Source organism: Dermacentor andersoni, chromosome 9, assembly GCF_023375885.2.
Source record: "Dermacentor andersoni chromosome 9, qqDerAnde1_hic_scaffold, whole genome shotgun sequence".
Classification (NCBI taxonomy): Eukaryota; Metazoa; Arthropoda; class Arachnida; order Ixodida; family Ixodidae; genus Dermacentor; species Dermacentor andersoni.
This window is the reverse complement of record NC_092822.1, coordinates 80,355,809-80,373,671: the sequence shown is the minus strand read 5'-3', so window position 1 is coordinate 80,373,671 and position 17,863 is coordinate 80,355,809. Positions and strand designations below refer to the sequence as shown.

Here is a 17,863-nt window from a genome sequence, read left to right as displayed (position 1 = left end):
TAAAAATAAAGAAGACGACATCATGCTGTGCACCAAGCAACATTACTGAAAGCATCAGACACACAGGTGCACAAACATTCACAAAGTAACAGCCACTAACAAAAACAAATATCCCAAGTTGTAAAAATGTAGTATATAGCAACAGTTCAAACATAATATTTTCCATGCACCAGTGACACACACGTAGGTAGGGAAAGAGTGAAACAAAGCTGTTAGCAACAGTGAACTCCTAAGGGTGGCATTAATAAGATACAATACTAAAATCACAGCCTTTGTCAAAAGGAAGGATAAGGGAGTGCAAACTGGGCACAAACAGAAGGGCATCTACACACGTATGCAGATGTACTTATGCGGCTTTTTTTGGTCCATGTCCAGTTTGCCATTCTTTATTCTTCCTTATGAAATACAAAAATTCACAAACTGTCGGGTGGTTACAAAGTTGAATTGATCGCAACAAATGAGGTGCTTCTGCTGCAACTCCTGGTTCTTGGCGGTTGTAAGGTGGTAACACCTTGCTGTGACAAAAGGTAAAAAAAGGTAACCAGATCAGTCACTTGCACAACATTTAGTTTCCAATTGCTTGTATTCTAAATAGTACATTTATGAATCGAATCTGAAAAGAACCTTGTATAAACAAGTCCTCCAAATATTGTATACCAGATGTTTTAAATTTCTAATCAAATTAACAAATAAAGATGTAATGGAGTCTATTTGGCAACAGCAGCTTAGTTACATTATTAATCACAACTAATGCACTTATCAACTGCATTACAGCTCAACTGAAGCTTTTAAACGAAAAAGAAAGGAAGGGAAAGTTGGTAACATCTGGTGCACCATGACAATGACAGCACTAATAGAACAAAGAAACAGAATGTGTCTGGATGCTCGTAGTACATTGTAGTGCTCAGTGAAGGAGGTAAGTGAAATACTTAAAGTGGAATAATTTGAGTGTCTTCACTTGTACCAGTATTTCTCCCTGAGAACTGTGAAAGCTGTTGCAATTTTTTATGGTAATTGAACTAAACTAATGGAATCAAACCTCAATTTAATGAACTAAGCTTTACCTTAAGCCGTGAAGCAACAAACTATTTTTGTTTCCCGGTCTTGGTTCTATTGGAAACAAAATAGTTTTTTTGCCATTTCGCAAAGTAATTTGGTACCACAGCTTAGACTTACTAAAGCTTTCTAACTTTTTAAGCAGATACTTAGAGCTTTCATGGCTAGTAAACTTATTCAAAGCTACAAAAGGCAGAAGGGATCATTTGACCTATTCTTCCATTCGAACGGAGTTCGAGTGGCAAAAATGCAGTCGTGAAAATGGGATGATCGGGTTTCGCAAAGGTGCATAGGAGCGTGGCATTCAGCAAACAATGCAGCGCCATCTGTCGTGTTAGTAAAGAACTTACGGAGGTCACATGCTGCGTAGTAACTCAGAATAAAAATAGCGAATCTCTAAGGCCATGCTTCTGTTTGTTAAATGTGCTGTTGTTGTTAAACTTTCAGGGCTGGAAATACATGTTGTGAGCCATGTTTACACCCCAGCAACAGTTGTTCCAGTGCGAGGGAGAGTGAGCGCCCGGTCACTTCGACAAGCGCATGCTACAGGGGGAAAGTGCGTCTCCTCCTTTAGCCTGACCGTGGCTGTGCATGACTCGCTACGTGACTGAGCTCATACAGTGCCTGTGACTTACAGCGATATCAGAAGGAATGAAAAATTCAATTGTTACAAGCGATCATAGCTATATCTAGACTGCTGTAAAAAAGAAAGGTGCCAAAGGTAAGTTTGCAGCTATGAACTGAAATTTGCCGCATACACCAAAATATAAACGTTGCAGAATTTAGGCTGTGAAAATTTTAACACTTATTTAATCCTCCAGAAAGCATATCAAGCGTTAGGCGCACTCAAATAGTCAGAAATGTGCAATCGCTTTTGTGGAAGTTTCAGGTTTACAACCACAGTGTGCATCGCACGTGGTGCAAGAGCACCTGCAACAATCCCCTAGCGTGCACGAAATCAATGAGCGACACAAGTGATAACAGTGCATTTTGCGTCAAAACTGGAGTTAAGGTCAACACGTGCCAATTTGAATCTCGATACTGCAGTTGCTGCCATCACCTCCGATGCACAACCCCGCCGTGTGTCGCAGTGACCGTCTCATCCAATATTGTTTAGCAGAATGAGGCAAGACTATCTTCTCTGTGAAACTACTGCATCGAAGTAGCACCTGTTTCATCTCGAGTAGCGATGTGTTCACAGATCGTGGTAATGTCAGCGGCTTACACCGTGTTGGTCTCAATATCGTGGGGGATTTCACCCTAGTGCACAAAGCCCGCCTTTCTGAAACAGTTGCCTATGGTGGAAAGAAGTCCCTAACTATTTTTTTGTTGGTTAGCATGGCCATTGGTTACAGCATTCATGATTATGGCGCTTCCAGTATTAAGAATCGTCGATATCTTTGTGCCAGATGATATTTCTTTATGTGATGCAGAACTGGCACCTTCATCTCAAGCCACACAGCTTTGCGCTTTCTTGGCGCCATCTTTTACAAACTAGGCTGTCCAATGCTTCGAGGTTGCTTCCACTGCACAATTTTGTGCTTGCCAAGATACAGGAATTGCAGGAAGAGCGGGCGGAAACACTTTGCTTTTCACTCTTCTTTCTCTCATTCTTTTCTGGACGCATATGGAGCATGATCGGCACCATCTTCTACAAACTACGCTGTACACTGCTTCGAGGCTGCTTGCACGGCGCATTTTCGAGCTCACTAAGATACAGACATTGTAGAAAAGGCAGGTGCGGCCACTTCATTTTTCACTTTTATTTCTTTCTTTCTTATCTGGAATCGTTTGGAGCACGATCGTGGGTGACACAAGTGCCATCTTGCAACATGTGCAAAGTGCCACAAGATAATTTGTTTATAAGCGCTGACCAACAAGACAACATTGACCAGGAATGCTCTAGGAACCTGTCAAATTATTTTTACTACTGAAACTCTAAAATCTGAATTTAACAGCATTTGCGATTTAACAAAGTTTTTTTGCTGCAACTACAACAAAGTTGTACTTGCAAGGCAGGTGTGGCAAAACAGATTTTTTTATTTATTTTTTTTTATTTTGCTGGGTAATGTGACAAAGGTGTGCTGTCTGGGTGTGGCAAAGCGGCTGATTTTTTTTTTCTGGAGGATTTTGCATTCTTTTGCGGCACACACACCCAGTGGCCTTGATAATGTGTGGTGTTTAATGGTGCAAGGGTCAGCTATGGCCAAAGACATATCGTAATGAATTGTCTATGTATTATGTATGAAATGAACACATGAGTTGCAAACATAGATGTAATGTGGCTGTAAACATGCCTAAACGCTGTAAGCTGCCTAAATTATGTAAGTATCAAAATAATGACAATGACTCATGATACAAAAGGAGCGTAAAAGTTTGGCTACGACAAAATGATATTATAAGATGCATACAAGCACTAGTCTCCACATGGCTCTTGAATTAAACAGCTGAGAGGTACAGTCTGTTTCACACTTGGGGGAAAACTCGGAGCGCGTGGCATCGACGATACGGCAGGCGCTGGAGTCGCGCGGCGGAAGCAGCTCGCGCAGGCGCAGACGCTCTAGAGGCGGAGTCGTGATCTGCGTCGTCTGCTACGGCAGCGCGCGCTGGCCCCATTGTCGGGAAGAGTGCTACAGTCAGAGGCAGTGTGCGTATTCCATTGTTACTGCGGGAACTGAGCCGATATTCCTTATTAAGCGTTGTGCAACGCCAAACTCTGAGCTTTCATTGGCCACATTCGAGTTCTACGAACTTCTTTTGACGACAGGCTTCTTTCGTTCTTTCGAAAGGTCGGGGTACTTAGTGCGTGCACGTATATTTCTTCGCTGTGTGTGTTACCGTAACATGCAGCGATAAGAAAGGGACACCGAACTGTGCGCGCAACGTGCTCGGTCTTTATTTGGCGCGAAAGGAAAACAAAACACTCAATATATTGACTATGCGAGTCTAACACGATGAAACAAACGGATAAGAATAAAAGAATACTTTAGGTTAAGGCATTGAGCTGAAAGTGTTTCTTCTCGACAATAGTTCGTTACACAAGACAGACAGATGACGCTGCATTGGCTTTTCAAGGTCATTTACATTTTATCTTCAGAAGTTTAAAGAGCGCCAAATCACCACAAAGTCGGCCATCGTCAGCGAGGGGGACGTGCTGCGAATGAACACATGACTTACCGACTCAATTTGCAACTCACTGCCCTCCAGAATGAGCGCTGTCATCGCTGCCGCTGGGGACATGACGATGTACTAAGTGATGTTCGGAGCGTGACGCGTGCATTTCCTTGTCGGCTGACAGAGCCTGTCTTGCGTAAAGAACTATTGTCGAGAAGAAACACTTTCAGCTCAATGCCTTAACCTAAAGTAGTCTTTTATTCTTATCCGTTTGTTTCATCGTGTTCGACTCGCATAGTCATTATAGTGAGCGTTCTGTTTTCCTTTCGCGCCAAATAAAAACCGAGCACGTTGCGCGCAGAGTTCGGTGTCCCTTTCTTACCGCTGCGTGTTACGGTAACACACACAGCGAAGAAATATACGTGCACGCACTAAGCACCCCGACCTTTCTAAAGAACGAAAGAAGCATGTCGTCAAAAGAAGTTCGTAGAACTCGAATGTGGCCAATGAAAGCTCAGAGTTCGGCGTTGCACAATGCTTAATAAGGAATATCGGCTCAGTTCCCGCAGTAACAACGGAATACGCACACAGCCTCTGACCGTAGCACTCTTCCCGACAATGCGGCCAGCGCGCGCCGCCGTAGCAGACGACGCAGATCACGACTCCGCACCTAGAGCGTCTGCGCCTGCGCGAGCTGCTTCCGCCGCGCGACTCCAGCGCTCGCCGCATCGCCGATGCCACGCGCTCCGAGTTTTCCCCTAAGTGTGAAACAGACTGTACATGCTTTAAAATCTTATGCTACTGCTGCTAGAGCCTCGAAGGCGAGGCTGTGCTAAACATGACCCGGTCAAATTATTTGCACGATGTTAACTTCATCTAAAAAGCTAAAAACTGTTTCCAGGTTAGAAAGCGGTTCACGACTATGAAAAAATGCTGGGCGAAGTGGAACATGCTGAAGAAACACAGAATGAAAGTGCTTTTTGCGCTTAGTTTCTATTTACCTGCACTGGATACGGACATGGAGAACTGTACAGCTGTCGCCACACCTTCGTCATGAAGGAGGGTCATTTACAGTCAGTAGGTGACAGCGGGTGCCGAAGATATGATCTGTTGTTAATTGACAAAGGAGAACTTCCTTGTATCATGCTGTTTTCTCTGATATAAAGTCCCATAATTAAGGTTTGGTCAAATGCATTTTATTGGATTATTGGGTACCCCACTGTTTCTGCCAGTGCTTCTTCAGCTGATGATGCAAGTATGGTCTAAGGTCTGTGGCTGCAACGGGTATGTTTCTGTTGGCGTCGCTAAAAGCTACTGCGGTAGCGTTCTCATTGGCACCTTCATTGCCTTTTATGCCACTATGGATAGGTACCCAGCATAAGATGATGACTTCTTTACCCACAAAAGTTGAGCATAGCAATGCATATAGTTCGTTAAAGACAGGGTTTTCATAAACTGATTAGGGCTTGGACTACACTCAATGAGTTCGTGAACACAATAGATCTAGTGAGATTCCTTTGCTTTATGGGTTTAACTGTTGAAACGATCGCATATGCTTCCGCTGCAAAAATACTTGTATATGAATTCAATGTACCAGGCCTAGGTATGCATAAGCAACACCAGCAGGAGACTTAGAAGAATCTGTATAAAATTCAGCACGGGCATACTTCTCCTAAAGTTTAAGAAAATGTGATTGTATATGTACCTCAGCAGCTCGTTTTGATATTTCTATGAAACAGACGTCACACTGGATAGTCCACCACTCCCAAGGTGGTGGAAGCCGAGTAGGAGCCATTAGGACATTCTCTAGAAGTACGCCTGTTCCTTCTGACAGTACTTCCAACCAGAAAGACAGAGGAGGCACAGTGACTGGACGATTATGAAACAGCCTAGCCATGGAGAAGTCACGAGTAATTGAATGGCGTGGATGATATTGCTACGACCTTGACACAATTGACAGCCACTGGGTGCAATTCGGTGCCACATACTAGGCATGTTGGGTGGCTCCCAGGAGAAGGCAATGACGAAGGTACCAGGACAGCTTTATAAAAGATCTAAAGCATCGACCGAAGTCTTTCGTGGCTTTATTTGTGACAAACTGGTGGAGGTGCTGGGTATTCACGACTGAAACTGGTCACTAAAATCTGAGCAGTCCGTGACGACAGTTGCAAGATGCTGCGGGCTACGCAAAACTGTGGAGCCAACAAGACTGACAGATTGCCTTTAGCAATCCCGAGATGGGGAGGATCATCGTCTGTTTCTACGGTGACCACCGCAGTACTCTGGGGTGGTAAAGTAGCGCAGTCACCCGAAACACGTAACACCGTGGACTGTGGGTGATAGTCGTCCGAATGAGCTGCATGTTCGCTGGAAAAAAGTGACAAGCAACTCGCGAAGGTTTATGATTGCACCGTACTCCCAAAGAAAGTCCATGCCGAGTATGACTTGCCTAGAGCACTTTGCCAGTATGATAAATGAACCGACAAATGTGGCCTCATCTGAGCTCACCTTCAAGGCATAGGAGAAGTTTAAAAAATCACCCCCCCAAGCACTCCCTACAGATGGTTAACCAGTGAAGATGAAACGTGCGGCCTCGGTGTTTATCACTGGGTTAATCCCAATGGTTCATTAAACGAGTGCTTGGTAAGCTGCCGTATCCTCGGTATGCAGTTGCTGCTTACACTCAGCTGCACGAGCCTGTTTTTGTGCCCGGGCTGCAGCATCGGCATGGCGTAAACAAGCTCGTTCCTGGTTCTGCTAGCAGCGCTGCTAACCAAAAGCCACCTGCTGCCTGCTGTACATATGATGCATGGCCTACTGCGGTGTTTGGAACTATTTGCCACTTTTGCTAGTGCGCAGTGATGCAGAAGACAGAGAGTCATTTATGTGCATTTATAAAAATCGAAGCAACCTTTAAAATATCTATATATACAGAGTTGATGACAGCGTAACTGCAGTCAGTGTGTCCACGGGCTGAAACAGTCCCGTGTTGCGAGGCTCACGGTTCGGTCGTCACGGCACTGTGGGTTCACCCGTGCTTGAGATGGCTGCAACGACCACACGCTCAGGCTCCGTTCAGCACGGTTGTCGGGCTCGGTACACTCAGGAGCCGCAGCGGCAGCAACCAGCGGATGCCTTGTTCCACACGCCCTCGATGTCCGGCTCGGATGCTGCTCGCGACCGACGGGGTACAGTCGCACGTCCAGCACGGCCTCGGTGCCCAGATCGTACGCCACTCGAAATCCATGTGCAGCGGTCGCACGTGAGGACTGTGTTTAGCACAGCAACATCTGTGCCAGACTGGAACGCTGCTCAGCACAGCTCAGGTGCGGCAGCTCAGGAACCGGCGCCCCTCGGGTCAGCCAGCGTCTCGAGCACTGGCAGCAGGAGCCCTGGTTCCTCGGATGTCCTCGTCCGTGCTTGGCTCCGCGATTCTCCGCACCTTGCCACGGACATCTCGCCTGGCAGGAACCCTCGCCTCGTTCAGCCCAGGAGCTCGGAACTGCTGCCCGCCTGGATCGAACACTCCGAGCGCGCCCTCGTGCTGCCGTGCTCGTGCACCCGTTGCCTTCTTCGTTCTTCACGGAGCTTGGTGGCCGCTCTGATCTTCTAGTGGCGACTCGCGGCACTTGCATATGACACCTACCCATTTCGGAGCTGGAGAGAAACTGCTGCATGCGCACTCGGCTACGATGGAGAGCTCTCGAGTAGGCAACAGTGATGTTGTTGTCGCAGCTTTCATCACGCCAGCCTTGTCAATGGAAATTTTAGGCCAGTTAGAGTAACATCATGGATTGGGATAAACAGGCCTTGTGCTGTCTAGGTGGTGTTGGCTAATTGCGTGCTTGCCTTTCTCTCTCTTTTTTTATTGCGCATGCTCATGAGGTTGTGCCAGAGGAGGTTTCGGCATACGGGCAACTGACAGATGGACGAATTGGCTAGCCATATATAGCTACGCTGTAATATGTCTTTTGGAAGTGTAGAGACTATTCATTACATTCAGCATACAGGCTTTGTACAGTACTTGTCCCGAAGTCAACTGTAGCAAGGTAGATTCCCTAGTGGGTGATAGGATCTAACATTTTCAAGGCACTAGCTGCAGCAGAATCATAGACTATTGTGCAGTAGTCAAGACGCGATCACATTCGACTTTATACAAGCTTATGAGGCACCTCCTTTCACTTCCCCAGGAAGTGCGTGACAATAGCTTCAGCAGGTTCACACTCCTGAGGCATTTCACTTTAAGAAACTTCAGGTGGGAGATAAAGGTTAGTTTGCTGTCCAAGATAATGCCTAAGAATTTATGTTCGGAGTTGTGTTCGTTGACTGCTGGAAACCGGTGGACTTTTGCTCACTAGAGTGGCATGTTTTCGGGATGGGCCTTCTCTTGAAAAGAAGAGCCTTGGAGGCCACCAATCCAGAGGTCGACGGGCCCTCCTTCAGAAGTGGTGCAGCAGCTCTGGCTGCTGTCGCCTGGTGGCGCTGCCGCGACCACTCTTAGTGAGCCACGCCAATGCCAGAGTCTGCTGTGGCGTTGCACCTTGCCCGCCACACCAGCATAGCCTGCAGTATGGAGGAATGAAATACACTTTCAGGCCCCCTGAAACCAAACATTCTCTTTAATCTTTTGGGTAAATATATTTCCTTTATCCTCTTCCAACAAGGACGTGACTGGGAGTATGCAGGGTGTTCACCGTCGCAGTTTGCACAGTGGTGTGTCTCAGTACAACCGTTGGCAGGAAGAACGTGTGACGCGCAATTCGCACGTGTGGTACGTCGGCGGAAGTTTCCATTTATTGAAATGGAAACTTCTGCGGATGCAGATGGTGAAATGATTGAATTACAAGCAGGTGCTAGCAAACGCACCTTTCAAATCACGTGCAGCGTGACAAGAGTCGGGTTGCTTGAAAAACATGTGTTAGCTAGCGTGAAAACTCGTCACTGGAAGCGAGCACAGTCTGTCTGGGAACTACCCAAGAAAGCGGATTAACCTTTCAGCCTCTGGGTGTGTGCATCGGTGAGTAAAAAAACACTGCTTCGCATTTTCAACTTTCAATTTCTTCGGTTGCGAGGCGGATAAAACAGATTCCTGTAGTCATTCTTTTTTATAGTGGAAAATCATAATAAAGTTATTGCTCTTCAGAGGCAATTCAAACAAGGCTCTTGTTATTTTGCCATGTTGCTAAAAATCCTAACACGGAGTTCAATTTCAAAAATAAATAGTTTTGGCTGTGTCTGCATGAATGATACACTGCGATAAATTCACAGCACATCAGTGCAAGTGTACTTCCGGTGATACAGTTTGATTAATATCATTTGATACATAATAAAATTACTGTGTTTATTACCCAGTAGCAGGCAAAAAGTTTAATCGAGGCATCACGAAGCACAGCCCGCACAAGGCCACCATTGAAAGAAATGCACACTCAAAAGAGTGTTGTGTGTGTGTGCTTTTTTGTCATGGAGCGTTTTGTGCACTGTTCTTAGTCGTACATGAATCACAAGCTCACCCACGCTTCCGCCATAGTAATTGAGGCTCTTTCGTCTTTTGCCTCCAGCCTCCAAGATCCTGCTCATGTTTGATCACCCCTTTGGACTCTATTGTGTCTGGACGTACAAGTCAACAGTGAATGTGTCACCACAGAGCCAGAATCTTCGCAAGGTATGTTTCTGAACAGTTCAACTAGAACTGTGATTTGTTCATTTATTGGACAAACTTTTGTTTCACCATTCTCTGCTTGCATGTTTGTCATGGCTTCATCATTTCTTTTTTCAGGAAGCAGGACAAAAGAGAGATTATTGGGGGTTTTCAAGCTGCCCATGCCAAGCCATAAGAAGCTCAACAGTCACCACAATGACCACAGGTCCCCTTGAACTACGTACCTCACCATGAAGTGTTTGCAAGTTTACCAGATAGAGGGCTGTGAGCCCTATCAATAAAGCAGCAGTCTGCAGTTTTGTATCGTACCGAGCGGGAATGCTAAAATTTGACATACAAGCTTACTTGAGTTTAAGGGCGTTTTATGACAATCGGAGAAGTAACGAATTGAGTTCCAGCTTGTTCTTTTTTTCTCGTCATGTAGCGAGCTCCTTCTTGGTAATGCACCACCTCTGTCATCTGCTATTTGCAAATCAGATTGACGGGCATTACCACCAAGTATCACATGCTCCCTCATAGCGTTAACTTGTTACATGAAACTGCAAAGAATTTTAATGACTTTAAAACCGCTCAGTGCAATTTTGAGGAAATTATGCTTCATGTTCACTGAAACTCTGGAAGTCACTCTTCACTTTATTATTTTATTTTTTATTTAAAGTATGCTCAGGGCCATATGCCATTAAAGAGGGGAGTGGTTACAAAGCAGTAGAGCAAAACAAACGAACAAGAGCAGCGAGTTCTGGTAATACAACGACTGTCCTGATTATACAATGTTAGCTAATGTTTTGCAAAAAAAGTTTTTTATTGGTGATGGCTACGATACTTGAGAGAAGGTGGTTCCATTCCTGCGATGTACGGGGTATGAAAGATTAAAAAAAAGACTGTGTAGCAAGAATCAATTCCTGGGTTGCTGCGATGATCAATGCAGTTTGAAATGTAATTGAGGCCGCGGTATGAAGTCGTCGTGAAGTGTGGTATGACGGAAAGTTTTGTGAAAAAGCGAAACATGGTGACTGCGGCGATTAGCTAGGGGAACAAGTGGTGGTTAGTTTCATTAAGGTTACACTCACGGTACAGTTATAATTAGAAAGAATGAAATGAGCAGAGTTATTTTGTACTAGTTCAAGTGAAGTAATAAGACTAACACGACTGGGATCCCATATTGCAGCTACATATTCAAGTTTTGAGCATTTTACCGTCTTGTAAAGGTGTAGTTTTAACATAGACAGTGCTTTGGAAAAATGGCACTGTACGTACCTGAGCAGGTGAATAGCATTGCTAATGAGATACTCTATATTAGTCCAATTTAAATGATTTGTAATGTGTACACCAATATATCTACAGGACATGACGAAATCTACGGGAACATTGCACAGATGGTAAGTGATAGGATTAGAATTAGATCTGGATATTGCAGTTTTCATTTGTCAACTACAAACGGCTCATGTACAGTTTGCATGAAATCAGTAACTAGGCTAGCCATGCACCCTCAAAGATGGCTAGAACAGGCAACTTCACACAACTGGGCTACTCCACACTTCTCAAACATGACAAACCAATAAAATAAATTTTTCTTTCTCTTCAAACAGCAGATGACATACCTGAGGACAGTGTGTTCACAAAAAAGTTGATGACATATACTTGAAGTTTGGCTTAACATTCAGCCAATCAACAGTGGACGAGCAAGGAAAGCCTCAGCGTGAGAGCTTATCTTCGTCACGGCCCTCACAAATATGTTTGATTGTTGAAACGTTGGCTGCAGGCGAGGCTTCCCTTGCTCACCTCTGTTACTCAACTGGTGTTCATCTCCTAGTAACCTTTCTGCATTGTTTGAACATGCAGACCGAGACGTTTTTTCAACATGAAGCCGTAAATTGCATTTTACAAGGATCCGTGAGCATTAATTGGGCGTACTTATATGTTTCTTTAGTGTCCTTGTTTATACACAATATTTGCAGAGGACCTTGTAAACGCTGTCGTCTCCGTAACGTTCCTCGCCTTCCTGCGAGTACTCCACTTGTGTCAAAGCCTTTACTGCTGCTCTTGAACACTAAATGTGCAGCAGAACAAGAACACACAATATGCGATCTAAGATTTAGCACAATGTTTTTTTTTTCCCTCTACACTTCATGCCTATCGCCAATCTGTTATGAAAACAATGCGACACTGCAGATCGAGCTTACCTTACTGACAGTACATCTTTGCCGTGGACTTATGTTTATTTTTTTTTAAATCTAGCTAAAGTCGTCGAATGCAGACAACATACGTATAGTATGAATCCCGTCAAACGGCACTGTACGCAACACAAGCACGAGTGTAGGCGAGCACAATATCGTTGTCGTTGCTTTAGCGGCACGCCAAACACGATGAGAAAACTTCGCTCGATTTTAGCTTTCAATTCCGTTAAATAGAGTGCTATCTTGTGTTTCTGTATGTTGTAAGCTCAGTGACTGACAGCATTAGCTCCACCTGACCTGTACGAAAATTGTGGGTATGTACTACTTCATTCACGATTGACAATAAACAATGTAAAAGCTTACTTGTCTGGCGTGTTTTTTGCCAGTTGGGGCCTCTCGGTCACCTGGCGATATAATAAAGGGGCAGAGTTCTGACTGGTGTGGTTTAAACCTGTTGCCAGCTTTGCGGGTCAATGTTGCCAGACTGCCTGCCAAATTTGACGGGAAAAAACACCGTCAAATGTAGTGAATGCAACACGCCGTTTTCGAAGCGCACAGAGTTACCAGATCACTTGCGCGCAGGCTCCCAGCTCCCGACAGTACCGGAAAGCTGCTGCATAACCCGCGCGCTTTCGAATCGCTTGCTTGTTGTGGGCCCTGTTCTCCGACGGTACGAAGCGCTTTCTTTCGCTGCACACGCTTTGGCTGGTCCGCGCGGGACGAGGCTTTCGCTGGATCTGAAACTGAAACGCGTCGCATAACGATATATCGCTGCGCGCTCTCGCTACAACGTTATAAAAGGGTTGCATCGCCTTGATTTGTACAGGCAGTCTCCTGACGGTTACGCTGCTCGCAATACACTGTTCGGAAACGGAGACGCGTCGCATAACTCTTGGTGCACGATATATCGCTGCGCGCTCTCGCTACAACGTTAGAAAAGGGTTGGATCGCCAATCGTCAGGAGACTTCCTGTTGCAAATCAAGGCGATCCAACCGTTTTCTAACGTTGTAGCGAGAGCGCGCAGCGATATATTGCGCCCCAAGTGTTATGCGACGCGTGTCAGTTCCAGAAAAGTCTTTATTGCGAGCAGCGTAACCGTCAGGACACTGCCTGTTGCAAATCAAGGCGATCCAACCCTTTTCTAACGTTGTAGCCAGAGCGCGCAGCGATATATCGTGCACGCAGTGTTATGCGACGCGTGTCAGTTTCAGAAAAGTCTTTCCTAATCGTCAGGACACTGCCTATGCAAATCAAGGCGATCCAACCCTTTTCTAACGTTGTAGCGAGAGCGCGCAGCGATATATCTTGCACCAAGTGTTATGCGACACGTGTCAGTTTCAGAAAAGTCCTTCGTAATCGTCAGGACACTGCCTATGCAAATCAAGGCGATCCAACCCTTTTCTAACGTTGTAGCGAGAGCGCGCAGCGATATATCGCGCCCCAAGTGTTATGCGACGCGTGTCAGTTCCAGAAAAGTCTTTATTGCGAGCAGCGTAACCGTCAGGAGACTGCCTGTTGCAAATCAAGGCGATCCAACCCTTTTCTAACGTTGTAGCGAGAGCGCGCAGTGATATATCGCGCCCCAAGTGTTATGCGACGCGTGTCAGTTCCAGAAAAGTCTTTATTGCGATCAGCGTAACCGTCAGGAGACTGCCTGTTGCAAATCAAGGCGATCCAACCCTTTTCTAACGTTGTAGCGAGAGCGCGCAGCGATATATCGCGTCCCAAGTGTTATGCGACGCGTGTCAGTTTCAGAAAAGTCTTTATTGCGAGCAGCGTAATCGTCAGGGTATCGGTAGTCATTATACAGTATCGTACACACAAACACCGTTCCGAAAGCGGTAGGAATACGCCCAAAACCAGCGAATGAGCAGCGTAACGAACCCACGACCGCCTTTATTACTTCGAGTAATAAAGCTTCGAGTATTACTTCTAGTAATAAAGCCGGTCGTGAACGAACCCCACCAGCCGCTACGTAGCGGCCATATTGATGACTACGTAATGATGATGATGATATCAGGATGAATGGATGGATGGATGTTATGAGCATCCCCTTTGGAACGGGGCGGTGGCTTGCGCCACTAAGCTCTTACTACTATGCTGCTTTGATTTTGCCAGCGCAATCTCCAGGTCGCATACTTTAGTTTACAACGCCACCGCTACTCTTATTTCCATTGCACTTTGGAAGGTACAGTTCCCTTCTCAACTTTATGTGAGTATATTGTGGTGACGTCACAGGTGTAATCTCGAGTTTCGATGACCCGTTATCGGGTTACCAAAGCTTTGACAGCGGCAAGGGGGATAAATGCCGAGTCGCCACCTTCGTAAAGCGAAACATTGCAACCATTGTCCGTCTCCCCCAGCGAGGCAGAGGCTGTTCTCGTTGAGATTATCACAGGGAAGAAAAATAGAGATAGCATATTCCTGCTGAATGTGTACAGCACACCCAAGCGAAAGAAAATTAATTCATTACTTTATTCCGCAAAGCACTCAAAGCCGCAGATGGGAGACCTCTCATCATTATGGGAGACTTCAACGCGGCTCACGAGGAATGGGGATATACGTACAGGGACCCCAAAGGTAGACGAATATGGGAAGATATACAAACGTTAGGGCTTACTCCACATACTGACCCATGCGTCCCTACGCACACAGGCAACAGTATAACCAGGGACACTGCACCCGACCTCACGATAAGCCATATGGCAGGAACAGTAACATGGAAAAGCACAGGACAAAATCTAGGCAGTGACCACTTCATTATTTCACTCACGCTAGGAAAAGGCGTCAAAACTCGCCTCATCAAACAACCGAAATTAACGGAGTGGGATAAATTCAGAGAAATAAGAAAGGAGGCCTCACTGCCGGACGATATCTACAACATCGACGAGTGGACACACTTCCTTAAAACGCACATAGGGGAAGCAACTACAACTGTAGAGGATGAGGACGCACCCCCAGCACTAGACAGCAAACTGCTGAACATCTGGAGCAGAAAGAATAACCTGGAGAAAAGACTCGAGGCACAAAGATGGAACAGGAATATCCGGCGCGAACTAGCCAGACTCAACAAAGAAATAGAAACATATGCGATTAAGCTCAATGAGCAGAATTGGTACAGCAAGTGCGATGAGATGGAAGCCAATATGAGTCTCTCCAAAACCTGGAGCCTTCTCAGACATCTAACCGACCCTAGTAAATAAAAAATGCAAGCTAGTACAAACCAGGTGAGAGCGAGGCATGGCTTTGTTGGCACAGATGACGAGCTCATTAGCGAACTCCAAGAGACATATCTTGGCAAAGCAGAGAGCGAGGTGTTTAAGGACTACGAGGGACCTTCCAATCCAGATCTCGATGCCCCCATCACCACGACAGAGGTTAGAGCAGAGATTAATAACCTAAGAAAGAGATCGGCCCCCGGTCCGGACGGGATAACAAACACAGCTCTCAGGAATCTAGACGATGAGTCCATCATTGCATTAACCAAATTCATGAACCAGGTATGGGAGAAAGGAGAACTCCCAAAAACATGGAAACAGGCGGACGTAGTCTTTATTCCCAAGCCAGGGAAAGTACCCGGCTTGAACAACATGCGACCAATCTCCCTCACCTCATGTGTAGGGAAATTGATGGAGCATGTTGTTCAAACGAGACTGTCCAGGTACATGGAGGAGAATGATATCTGGCCGCATGAAATGGTTGGATTCAGGCCAGGGCTTAGTACACAAGATGTCATGCTCAGACTTAAGCACGATATCCTAGACCGATATATACGACTCAACTGACACCAGGGCGATCCTAGGCCTCGACCTGACCAAGGCATTTGACAACGTTAGCCATAAGGCTATCTTGGTAGGCCTCGAGGAGGTAGGTGTGGGACACAGGGTATATGCATACGTTAGACTTTCTGTCACAGAGGGAGGCGAATATAAAATTTCTGGATGTAAAATCCCCTCCCATCCCACTTGGGAGCAAGGGGACCCCGCAAGGGTCGGTGCTATCACCCTTCCTATTCAACATAGCGATGAGGGGTCTCCCGGCGGAACTCAATAAGATTAAATCGATTAAATTTAGCATGTACGCGGATGATATCAACATATGGGTTAACAGTGGGAGTGACGCAGCCATCGAACTTAAACTACAGATAGTGGCGAATATGGTGGAAGAGTATGCGGCCAGCAGAGGCTTGGCGTGCTCGCCACAGAAATCGGAGCTGTTAATCATTGAGCCAAAACATCAAAAGGGACAAGCTGGGAGCAGCAGACCCATCAATGTTTTCATAAACGGAAATGAGGTTCCCAAGGTGGAGGAAATCAGAATTCTGGGCATGTATATCCAGAAAAATGGATGCAACCTCACGACAATCAAAAAGCTATAAGGATATGCGGCCCAGGTAACGGGGATCTTTAGGAGAATTTCACTCAAAGGCATGCGCCTCAAAGAGAATAGCCTCCTCAGACTCACGCAAGCCTTCATTACCAGCCGTATAGCGTATGCCACACCGTGTCTTGTGTTTAAACGAGAAGAAAAGGAGAAAATAGATGCGATAATTAGGAAGAGCGTTAATTAAGAGAGCCCTAGGGCTCGCAGACTCGACCTAGACAGACCTCCTCCTCAAAATGGGAGTTCACAACACGCTAGTTGAGCTCACTGAGGCAGTACGAGTGTCTCAGTTGGAAAGATTAGGCCAGTCTAAAACAGGGAGAAAAATCATGGTATGGGTAGGAATCCAATGCGACAGGGGTGCCCCGACTGACAAGAAAGACATTCCGTTGGACGTGCGTAAACGTTTCCGAATCGCCCCCCTACCTAAATATATGCATCCTATCTACAACAAAGAGAGGAGAGCTCACAGGGCTAAGGCTCTAGTAAATAAACTTCAAAACACACCGGCGCATAAAGTAGCGTACGTGGACGCGGCTTGCGGCAGAGACGGGGCTGCGGTATCGACGGTGGTTGATGGCGACGGATGCGTTAAGATAGCGTGCTCCACGTGCACGAGGGTTGCCTGTACAGCCGAGGAGGTTGCAGTAGCGCTCGCTTGTGCGAGTACAAAAGCGGGAGTAATATTATGCGATAACAAATTAGCTATCCGAAATTTTAACAAAGGGAGAATCTCGGAAGAAGCCCTCCACATTCTACTCAAAAACCCTCCCAGGAGGGAAATAACTTTTATTTGGGTACCAGCCCATGAAGAAGTCCCAGGCAACGAAGCCGCTCACGAGCTCGCCCGAGCACTCTACCACCGGGCAACTCTAGAGCAGCCAGTTCCAGGGATAAAAGATAGCATCATCACGTACAGGGAAATTGTCGATCATTACAAAGCCGAAAGAAGAATCTTTCCGCCTCCGCATCGGTCTCTCTCTCTGGAGGACGCTCGCATTTGGCGACGCCTACAGGGAAACAATTATACATCGCCACATTGGATCTACTTAACACAGACGAGGGGCTATAACGACGCCCTCTGCAAAATTTGTAAGCAAAAAGGTACGCTAGACCATATAATATGGGAGTGTGCTGGCTCCCCAGGGGCCAAGGAAAACATTGACAGTAGAGAAGCCTGGGAGGCCTTGCTCCAGAGCGAGCCTAAGAAGACCAGCGTCGAGCAATCCGCCTGGCCGTTGAGGCCGTGAAGACTCGCCATCCTCAACGCGCGGGGACTGCTTTGTCCTCTCCCCCCCCCCCCCCACCCCCCCACCTACATGTAGGTTAAGAGGCGGGCACCCCAGCTTGGTGGAATAATAAAGTTTTCAATCAATCAGTCGCGCCTGTCGTCTGCTACAGTTCGGGCGTTGTCCGGGCGCTTTCTGCGGTGTATTCGTTTGTTCGCCCTCGTTCTCTCTGCTTGTATACTTA

General features: G+C 46.2%; 1 protein-coding gene and 1 long non-coding RNA gene across 3 annotated transcripts in view; both read right to left on the bottom strand.

Moving 5' to 3' along the window:
• Positions 1-17,863, bottom strand: part of LOC140213323 (uncharacterized) — a 48,875-nt gene that overhangs the window by 7,249 nt on the left and 23,763 nt on the right. The window lies entirely within an intron of this gene.
• LOC140213108 (uncharacterized) lies at positions 7,048-12,428 on the bottom strand. Of its 2 annotated transcripts, none has more exons than XR_011890039.1 (2): positions 12,370-12,428; positions 7,048-11,879 (listed from the first exon to the last, which is right to left on the bottom strand). It is a non-coding gene; the product is annotated as an uncharacterized lncRNA (long non-coding RNA). The 2 variants fall into 2 exon arrangements; XR_011890040.1 differs by having other exon boundaries at positions 7,048-8,733.